Below are 10515 nucleotides of genomic sequence, written 5' to 3' on the forward strand. Positions count from 1 at the left end.
CCCACACAGTATATAACAAATCAGAAGTCACTACTAAACATCTAGAAAATTCCATATCTTGTGCTTTGCAGGTCCCTAAATTCTGCCTTTCCGTTTCCAGGTCATCTCTATTGCTGTCCTTGAAAAATATGTTTCTCTTTTCAGATTAATTTTATTTATAATGTCAAGCAAACTTTTTTTTATTGGGTTCTTCCCCCCCTTTTTTTAAATTTTAAATTCAATTAGCCAACATATAGTACATCATTAGTTTTTGATGTAGTGTTCAATGATTCATTAGTTATGTGTAATACCCAGTGTTCAAACTTTTATCTCTACTTTTCTCTTTCTTCTATCCCCACTTGTGAAGAAAGTATTTTTAAATTTCAACTCTCTCCTCAGATCCTACTGTGCCCTAGGAAGCCCAGGACTCTTCTGAGTTGTTGAAGCTCCTGACTCTCCACTAGCAAGGTGGCTCCTTAAATGCAACTTGTGCTCAGCAGTGTCCATACTGAGGAGAAGTTTCAGAGTCAAAGAGTAGATAGAATTAATCAGGTAACACTTCTGGCAGTATAAAAATTTTGAACGAATCTTTGGAGAGGGTATAGATGAAATGTACAAATTAATTTGAGATCAAATGTGATCTATTTTATATGTATATATACAACTATTTTATATGTGTATATATAACTATTATTATTATTATTATTAGGAGGCATCTAAAAAATCCAAATGTATTTAATTACTTAATAGAGCAGACATTTCTTCATTCAATTTTTTAAGCCATGGGCCTAAAAATAGGCAAGTAATTGTTAACTAGTTTTGCCAGCATTTTCAAAAGACATACTATATAGTCCAGGAGTAGGCCAAAGTCAGCAATTCTCCTATCAGGAGGGTGTTTTCCAGTTAGTATTCTGTTTTCATTTTCTCCAGAATTTGAACTACCCTGCTTCCTTGCCTTGCCCTAACCATCCTTGGCACTTATTCTGATCATGATTGTTTCCTGCCTTATAGCTGCTTGTGAAATCTGGAAATATGCTGATAAAGAAAGTATTTATTCCTAGTACTACCTGAAGACCTCCTTCTGGCCCAGATCTGAAGGCCTAAATCCTGAATCTGACTTCATGATTCTGCTTTGAGATTCTTAACTTTGTGTCTTTGGTGGATTTGTTTTCAGGTCCTGTTCTAATGTCTGATTTTCTGGAGAGGATCTTGTGGCCTCTTGTGACTCTCAAATCACACCCCAGGACCAGATTGTGGCACTAGGTTAAGTTTAATGATAAAGTACCTGTAGTCCGAGGGCACCTTGCTGCTAATGTGGATCTCACTAGCACTATTTTCATTAAATCCTTTGTCTTTTGGTGTCCTAGCCATGTCAAAGGAAAATATCACCCATATTAGTGAATTCATCCTGGTGGGCTTCCCTACTTCACCTTGGCTATAAGTTCTGCTTTTCCTCCTCTTCCTCATCACCTACATGTTTGTGCTGTTGGAGAATTTGGTCATCATTCTCACTGTATGGATCACTGGGTCCCTACACAAGCCCATGTAGTATTTTCTGGGCACCATGTCCTTTCTGGAGACTTGGTATGTCACTGTCACAGTCCCCAAGATGTTGGCTGGATTCCTACTTTGTCCCAATACCATCCCATTCCTGGGATGCATGATCCAACTCTATTTCTTCATCTCACTTGCCTGTACTGAATGTGTGCTCTTTGGCTGCCATGGCCTATGACCGTTACATGGCTATATGTTGTCCTCTTCACTATCCGGCCATGATGACCACAGGATTTTGTGTGCAGCTGACAATCAGTTCCTGGGTGAGTGGCTTCACCATCTCCATGGCAAAGGTATACTTCATCTTCCAAGTTGCTTTCTGTGGCAATAATACCTTGAACCATTTTTTCTGTGATGTTTCCCCCATCCTCAAACTGGCCTGCATGGACTTTTCTATGGCTGAGATGGTAGACTTTGTGCTAGCCATTCCCATCCTTGTGTTTCCTCTCTCAGCCACTGTCCTTTCCTATGGCTTCATTGTCTCTACCATTCTGCATATTCCCTCAGCCACTGGGCAGCAGAAAGCCTTCTCTATCTGTGCCTCTCACCTTACAGTGGTGGTCATCTTCTATACAGCTGTGATCTTCATGTATGTCCGACCTCAGGCCATTGCTTCATTCAATTCTAACAAATTGATCTCAGCCATATATGCAGTCTTTACTCCAATGCTCAACCCTATTATCTACTGCCTGAGGAACAAGGAGGTCAAAGATGCCATCAGAAAAACGCCATCAAGTGGCCAAGCCCTTTTCTTGAAAGATTCTCTTTGCTAAAGAGACTTAGACATTCCTTCTCTTTTCATTTGACTTAATCTCAAAACACACTTACATTAGGTGAAAGTCTGCAATTTTATTTATTTATTTATTTTTATTTTTATTTTAAAGATTTTATTTATTTATTTGAGAGAGAGAGAATGAGAGAGAGAGAGCACATCAGAGGGGATAGGGTCAGAGGGAGAAGCGGACTCCCTGCCGAGCAGGGAGCCCGATGCGGGACTCGATCCTGGGACTCCAGGATCATGACCTGAGCTGAAGGCAGTCGCTTAACCAACTGAGCCACCCAGGCGCCCCAGAAAGTCTGCAATTTTAAACATACTGACTTAGTACACAATTAAAGGATAAGAGGCCAGATATCAAAGAAAATCTCCTTTACTTTCAGGATTTAATTAAATGCTTCCTTTTATAATGCAGTGAGTGAAATAACCAGAATTTTATGAGCCATGCATTGGTATTGGAGTTATAAAATAATTTTATTTTTATGAAGATGTTGAAAAATAATCAGTTATTATCCAACTAGTTTTTAGAGTTCTGTTGGTGAGATTTCTCCATTCTGATTTTGTTTTGTTTTAAAAGCCCTCTCTGTCTTAGGAGGAGTACACAAAAAGAGGTTCTGCAATCACCAATTTTATGGCTAGGACCTGTTTATTGCTTCCTAGAAGGTTAGGGGCCTGGTTCCTTTTATAATCAATTGATGATATCTCACGAAAAAAAAAAAAGAAGAAGATAGCAGGAGGGGAAGAATGAAGGGGGGAAATCGGAGGGGGAGACAAACCATGAGAGATAATGGACTCTGAAAAACAAACTAAGGGTTCTAGAGGGGAGGGGTGTGGGGGGATGGGTTAGCCTGGTGATGGGTATTAAAGAGGGCATGTACCGAATGGAGCACTGGGTGTTATACACAAACAATGAATCATGGAACACTACACCAAAAACTAATGATGTAATGTATGGTGATTAACATAACAATAAAAAAATTTAAAGAAAAAATATATATAATTTCATGCTTTAATTGTCTTCCCTTGTTGGAATTTCTACATATATAATTTTTTTAGATGTAATAGAGTCAGCAGCTAGACCTTCGGAAAAACTAATAGCAATTCATTAAAGCCCATTTCTTCTCAGATAAAGGAAGCATTGACATTGACAAGAGATTACAAAAGTGCTTTTGCTTAGATGGTACTTGGCCTGGATGTGCAGGATTTTCCCTCTTCTCATTTGTTTTCCTTTTGATTTTGGAAAGGTGGATACAATATCTTAGTATATGCTTTCATTCAGCCATTATAAAATAATAGGAGAAATGGATTCTGTCTGGCTCAGCAACAATACTGGATGAGTGAATTAATGAAATATAGTCTGCCAAGAGTTTAAGGATTGCAGGCATACTATTTTACCCCAACCCTTTGGAAACCACATTTCCTAAGTTTTAATTGGGTTATTGATTTAGATACCCTATTTGCTTTGTTTTGACTTTATTTACATTGTAACTACATGGTCTTCCCATTTTGTATTAAGTTTTTGTATATGGTCACATGAGATTGTTTTAATTTATTTTATATAGATTATTATGTTTTATAGACTGTGGTAGTTTCCAATTTATCTAAACCTGTTACATTCTCCTGGCCATTATTACTTTAGCCTAACAACTGTGTATTCATAATGGTATATACCATTTTTCTTTAGTCAAAAAGAAGGGTTATGGGCCATGGCCCTCACACAGGCACTAAAAATAATACAAGATGCTCTATTTTGAATCATAGAATTTCTTAACCCAGTTAGAATTTTCTAGTCTTTTTATCAAAAGAGAGCAGTGTTATGCTATATATATTTCTGCTCAAAAATCATTTGTTAATTCCTAATAGACAATTAATGCTATTTTGAAATCTCACAAGTTTATTTTTTATTCTTAAAATTCATTTCAATTTTGGTTAAGCAGCCCTGTGGTCATTTATTGTTATAACCTCAAGTATCATCTATATTTATAACCTGACATTCCTTTTCTAGTCTGGACTGTCTGACTTTTCAAGTTTTCTATATAGCCATTAGGTCATTTGTTATACATATCCTCTCTGCACTTATTTATCTTCTACTTTATTTGATGAACTTGATTTCCAAGAAAGTTAACTTACTGTTTCCATACAGTGCATTGTTCTTTCTCCATTTATGATGTGTTTGCTTTTCATATTTCTTTTACTTTAATATTTAAAATATTTTACTTTTAAATGTTTAAAACATTCAGAAAGTAGAAAAATAGTAAAATTAACTTCATCCACAACTCAGATTTTAAAAATTAAAGATCAAAAGCTTTATGTAATTAATTTTATAATTATGCTACATATTTATTTAATGTTGTATTCCAGTTATATTACTTTATTCAAAACTGGAAGAGTGGCATTCAAAAAGGAAAGACAGAATGACCTGTAGCTGAGTAGAAATCTGCAGAGAAAGAGATGGATAGGAAAAGGCTATGGTTTTCCTGGACATCCATCAGACAGTGAACCAGCAAGAAAGCAATAGATAAATTGTCAAAAGTGAGAGTAGCAGGAAGTTTTCCAGATGACTAAATTGGTAAAATTTTCCCTTTATTGCAGAAAAATTTGTATTGGATGTACAAGTAAGACTTCAACCAAACAAACAGAACCAATAGGAGATATATATTAAGAGATTTATTACATGGAGCTGGCTTATCCAATTGTGGGGGCTGGCAAGGCAAATCTGAAATGTATAGGGCAGGCTGTAAGAAAGGGCAGCCTGAAAGTCTCAGGAATGAGCTGAAACTGCTTCCCCACAGGTGAAATTTCTTTTTCCTCAGGGAAGTCTCAGTTCTGCTCTTATAGCCTTTCAACTGATTGAATCAGGCTCCTCTAGATTATCTAGAATAGTCTTCCATACTTAAAGTCAACTGATTTTAGACTTTAATCACATCTACAAAATGCCTTCACAGCAACACCTAGATTAATATTTGATGGAAAAACTGGGGACTAAAGCCTAGCCAAGTTGACACATAAAACTGACCACCACAGTCCATCTCTTGTCAACCTGGCACTCATACACATCTCTTTAAACCACACAATCTCCAAATCAAGACAAATACAAAATCACACTTCCACCTACCACAATACAACTATCCTGTGTAAAACTGAAAATATGCTAACCCTTGCTCCAGAAGATTCAAAGTCCTTGGAGAATGTTTGCTCTTCTCCTTTGATATTGTATAACTTAAATATTATGATATAAAGTTAATTTATTAATATATCTTATGTTAGGTGGTACAGGGATAAAGGAGATAAGAAAATGAAAACATATTTGTGATATATATAGATATATGTATATTTATATACCAAATATTATGTGTGAGTAATTCATAATAGAAGAAGTACTAATAACTATTAAAACTATTACAAATCTCATTTCATTTCTGCAACTGCTCACAGGGTCTTAATTAGTGTTTGTGATTGCCTTCTTTAACCACCCATGCCATATTCTTTTTGTTCTCAAAAAGCACCTCAGCGAACCATGAGAGACTGTGGACTCTGAGAAACAAACTGAGGGTTCTAGAGGGGAAGGGGATGGGAGGATGGTTTAGCCTGGTGATAAGAGGGCACGTATTGAATGGAGTACTGGGTGTTATACGCAAACAATGAATCATGGAACACTACATCAAAAACTAATGATGTAATGTATGGTGATTAACATAACATAGTTTAAAAAAAAAAAAGCACCTCAGCGGTTCATAGTTCTTTGCCAGGTAGGGTAACCCAAGACTTCATTTCTGAAAGGTCTGAGCCATTAGAAGTACTGCCTGAACTAGATTGTTAATAATTTTCCATTAACTATAATCACAGTCATGGTAGTTCTAAGAGATACTCAAGAGATCTCTTGTATCCCAGACATATTCTTCCTTACCTCCATTATATAGTAGCAACCAATTTCCCCTTGGATCAGAATCAATCACCTATTGATTTAGTGACACGAGAGACCAAAGTGGCCAGGTGGCAGTCTCAAATGACAGTTCAATGAAATTAGTGTATCTCCTAGTGGAAACATCCCTTCTTTTGGAACTAAGACCTCTAGACCAGAAAAGTCACAGAGACAGGAAGCAAAAATTTTACTAAGATCACTAGGGGTAATAAGGAATAGAGTCACTCCCATTTTAACCCCTTGATTCCTGAACATATGAATATTGGTAGTCGGAGAAACAGCACTATATATTGGATGCTGATTCAGAGCACAGAGGACATTACTCCAGGCCTACAAAGTATTGCCAGCTAGCTGGTACTGTAACTGCATCTTTAAAAGGTTTTTCTACCATACGATCTAACCAGCTACTTCAGTGATGGTGGAAAACATGCTAAGATCAGTGAATTCCATGAGGATGGGCCCATTGCTATAGTTCATTTACTATGAAGTATACCTCATTTATTGATCAAAAGCAATGCTATGTGAAATAGCATGACTGTGTAAGTCCACAGATGGTAGTCTTGACAGAAGCACTACATTTAGGAAAGGCAAATCTATATCCAGGGTTAGTGTCTCTTCCAGCGAGAACCTTCCATGTTACAAGTGTTCCAATGTAAGATCCATGACAGAGGGATAGTTGTCTATTTTTTTCATTGCTATATAATTTAGCATCTTGCATCTAGCACATAGGAGTTCAATAAATATTGAATGAGGAAATGTAAAAAGAAAACAGATCTATGGAGGAAAAACAAAGCAGAAAACTCTGTATGCATTTGTTCTAGTTAATTTACTCTGAGATATTTATTTATGGTCAGTGAAAGGATTACCTCTTGGTGAAAGATTAAGATAGCCTTACTTCCACAGCTTTTCTGAGACCATGTGGGGTCTTCAATATACCCTGGGACTTGGAGCAGATTGGTAGTACTAGCTCAAGGCATGGTCACTAAGTGCACAGTCAGAGATGTGAAAATGGCCCTCCATGTTTCCTTTACAGGTGGAGGGTTCCCTCTGGGCCAGCAGAGCTCTTTACTAGGAGGAGAAAGCAGAGGTGGAAGATCAGGAATCACACCTAGGGGATTTATTAAAATCCTGTCTCCTAGACTACCATTTCCAGTGAGGGAACATATCAGCTTGGGAGAGATTTCCCTTTAAATAAATAGAAGGTCAAAGTCATTGTCATCACACAGGAGAGCAGAAGAGCCACCCTCAAAGACAGGGTCCTGGAGGCAGCTGGGTGGCTCAGTCAGTTAAGCGTCTGCCTTTGACTCAGGTCATGATCTCAGGGTCCTGGAATCGAGCCCTGCATCTGGCTCCCTGCTTGCTTCTCCCTCTGCCTGCTGCTCTCCCTGTTTGTGCATGCACTCTCTCTCTCAAATAAACAAATAAAATCTTAAAAAAAAAAAAAAAAAAAAAAAAAGAAAGAGCCCTGGCTCACTTGGCTCCCAGGGAAAGTGAGGCCAGGCATTGTAAGTTCTACTTTTGGATCTTCCTCTCATATCCTCTTTCTTGGATTTTTCTTTTATTCAGCTTTTCCTTCAGAGCGCAGTAGGAGTGAAAGTGTTTTTAAAAGTCTAAACAGTTAACAGACACATGAAAAAATGTTCAACATCATTAGCCATCAGGGAAATTCAAATCAAAACTACATTGAGATACCACCTTATACAAGTAGAATGGCAAAAATTGACAAGGCAAGAAACAACAAATGTTGGAGAGGTTGTGGAGAAAGGGGAACCCTCTTACACTGTTGGTGGGAATGCAAGTTGATACAGCCACTTTGGAAAACAGTGTGGAGGTGCCTCAAAAAATTAAAAATAGAGCTACTCTATGACCCAGCAATTGCACTACTGGGCATTTACCCCCAAAGACACAGATGTAGTGAAAAGAAGGACCACATGCACCCCAATGTTCATAGCAGCAATGTCTGCAATAGCCAAACTGTGGAAAGAGCCAAGATGCCCTTCCACAGATGAATGGATAAAGAAGACGTGGTCCATATATACAATGGAATATGACTCAGCCATCAGAAAGGATGAATACCCAACTTTTACATCCACATGGATGGGACTGTAGGAGATGATGCTAAGTGAAATAAGTCACGCAGAGAAAGTCAATTATCATACGGTTTCCCTTATTTGTGGAACATAAGGAATAGCATGGAGAACATTAGGAGAAGGAAGGGAAAAATGAAGGGGGGGAAGTCAGAGGGGGAGAAGAACCATGGACTCAGAGGGGGAGAGACTATGGACTCTGGGAAACAAACTGAGGGTTTCAGAGGGGAGGGGATGGGGATGGGTTAGTCCAGTTATGGGTATTAAGGAGGGCACGTACTGCAATGAGCATTGGGTATTATATGCAAATACTGAATCATGGAACACTACATCAAAAACTAATGATGTACTGTATGGTGACTAACATAATATAATAATAATAAAAAGAAAAGTCTAAGGAGTGATCTCAGCCTGACAATTCCTCGGTGACTAGAAAAATTCCTTCAAAGGGTAACTGGGTCAGAGAAGCAGTCTAGCCTAACTCTTACATAAGAGGAGACAGGCAACCTCTTGTTCCTATGTGAATCTTCTCTCAGTAGTGTTGGCTATTCAGAGACAAGGCTGCCCATTCCCAGAGGGGATCTGCAAAGCCAGAAGAATGGGAGGGCCTTGAATCACTGATGTCACACACCTCCTCACAGCTCGTACCTTCCCCAATACTGGCAAAAGCCACTTTATTCGCCAATTTCTATTTGCACTCCTTGGCTCCCTCAAACAAGCTACTCCATCTTACAGTAAAATCTACCAGCAGTGTCTCCAATCCATCTGAGGTAATGATTTTATCTCTGTTTGAGGGGATATTATGAAGTATGTGTCTGTGAATGATTAGGAATTAGGCAGGATCCAATTAGGAAATGTGGCTGGTTAGGAACAAATACCTGTCCCTTTGACCATCTCAGTAATGTTAGTCTCGGTAATGAACACCACAGTAATATTGGTCTCTTCATTCATTCATTCATTCATTCATTCATTCATTTAACTGATAATCATTAAAGATATTCTATAATTCAGACTCTGTGCTGTATGTTGAACAAACACTGTGAATAAGACACAAACCCTGTATTTAAGGATCAGTATAAGAATATTTAAATACAATAGTCAGGGTAGCTGCTCACTCTGCAAGAAGCAAGTCAAGTTTCTAGGAGGTAGTGGCAGCTAATGTTCTGGAGTACCAGGAAGCTGTAACCAAGAAAAAAATGATCAAAGGTATGGAGGATGGGATGAGAGGAAAGAAATGAAGCATTCTAGGCAGAGGGACATGCAGGTGCTAAGGCCTAGAGACAAGAGAAAACAGTTTCTTGGGGAATTCCAAATTGATCACTATGGAGGGAAGTGGGTTTGGATAGGGATGGAGGAGTGAGGGGAGGCTGGGGTCACTGTAAGAAATGAGGCAGGACAAATCGGAGGGGGAGACAAACCATGAGAGACTATGGACTCTGAGAAACAAACTGAGGGTTCTAGAGGGGAGGGGGGTGGGGGGATGGGTTAGCCTGGTGATAGGTATTAAGGAGGGCACGTTCTGCGTGGAGCACCGGGTGTTATATGCAAACAATGAATCATGGAACACTACATCAAAAACTAATGATGTAATGTATGGTGATTTACATAACATAATAAAATAAAATAAATTAAAAAAAAAAGAAATGAGGCAGAACAGATCAGCCTAGCCAGATTATGAACTTTTTTAAAAAAAGATTTTATTTATTTATTTGAGATAGGGCAAGAGTTTGAGAGGGAGAGAGAACAAGCAGGGGGAGCAGCAGGCTCCCCACTGAGCAAGGAGCCCGATGCGGGATTCGATCCCACGACCCTGGGATCATGACTTGAGCTGAGAGCAGACACTTAAACAACTGAGCCACTCAGGCGCCCCCAGATTATGAAATATGTTGCATAATATGCCAAGAAGATTGGAGTGGATCTTGAGAGCAGTCATTAAAGTATGGTAAGTAACAGAGTAACATCAAAGTTGTAATATTAAGATTTCTATAACAGTGTAGAAATGAATTGCAGGAGATAAAACTAAATCCAGGGAGAAGCCTAGTAAGTTAGGTGACCTTGAGGTCATGACTTCCTCTCAGTTCTCTTTGTCAATGATATATATAAATTTAAAATCCATCCTCAGTGTTACCCCAAGGACAGATCATAGCCTTCTTTTCGTTCCCTAGTTGTCATTATTTTGGATGATTTTAGTGTCCATA

The 10515-nt window shown here is 38.4% G+C and overlaps 1 pseudogene; it reads left to right on the top strand.

Moving 5' to 3' along the window:
- The first annotated feature begins 1348 nt into the window (after window positions 1–1348).
- On the top strand, window positions 1349–2306 carry LOC112806354 (olfactory receptor 6B9-like; annotated as a pseudogene).
- The last annotated feature ends 8209 nt before the right edge of the window (window positions 2307–10515 follow it).

This window comes from Callorhinus ursinus, unplaced genomic scaffold (genome assembly GCF_003265705.2).
Source record: "Callorhinus ursinus isolate GAN/ISIS: 27379988/994484 unplaced genomic scaffold, GSC_fseal_2.0 scaffold49, whole genome shotgun sequence".
In the NCBI taxonomy this organism is placed as follows: domain Eukaryota; kingdom Metazoa; phylum Chordata; class Mammalia; order Carnivora; family Otariidae; genus Callorhinus; species Callorhinus ursinus.